The sequence below is a fragment of the Corvus brachyrhynchos genome, unplaced genomic scaffold, assembly GCF_000691975.1.
Source record: "Corvus brachyrhynchos isolate BGI_N302 unplaced genomic scaffold, ASM69197v1 scaffold2076, whole genome shotgun sequence".
Lineage (NCBI taxonomy): Eukaryota > Metazoa > Chordata > Aves > Passeriformes > Corvidae > Corvus > Corvus brachyrhynchos.
In genome coordinates, this window is record NW_008238704.1 from 20,804 (window position 1) to 21,520 (window position 717).

Below are 717 nucleotides of genomic sequence, written 5' to 3' on the forward strand. Positions count from 1 at the left end.
GGTGACGATGGGGGGATGCCGGGGTGACCCCAGGGGGTGACGCAGGTGGCACAGGGGTGACACAGAAGTGACACAGGGTGACAGAGGTGACACAAGGTGACCCAAAGGATGACCCAGGGTGACCCAGGGGTGACCCAGGGGTGACACACAGGGGTGACCCAGGGTGACACAGGGTGACAGAGATGACACAAGGTGACCCAGGTATGACCCGGGGCGACCCAGGGGTGACACAGGGGTGACAGAGGTGACACAAGGTGACCCAAAGGGTGACCCAGGGTGACCCAGGTGTGACCCAGGGGTGACCCAGGGTGACACAGAGTGACACAGAGGGACCCAGGGGGTGACCCAGGGTGACAGAGATGACACAAGGTGACCCAGGGGTGACCCAGGGGTGACCCAGGGGTGACCCAAAGGGTGACTCAGGGTGACCCAGGTGTGACCCAGGGGTGACCCAGGGTGATGCAGGGGTGACACCGGTGACCCAGGGGTGACCCAGAGGGTGACACAGGGTGACAGAGGTGACACAAGATGACCCAGGGGTGACCCAGGGATGACCCAGGGTGACCCAGGGTGACCCAGGGGTGACACAGAGTGACCCAGGGGTGACCCAGGGGTGACACCGGTGACACTGGTGACACAGGTGTGACCCAGGGGTGACCCAGGGGTGACACCGGTGACACAGGTGTGACACAGGTGTGACCCAGGGGTGACCCAGGG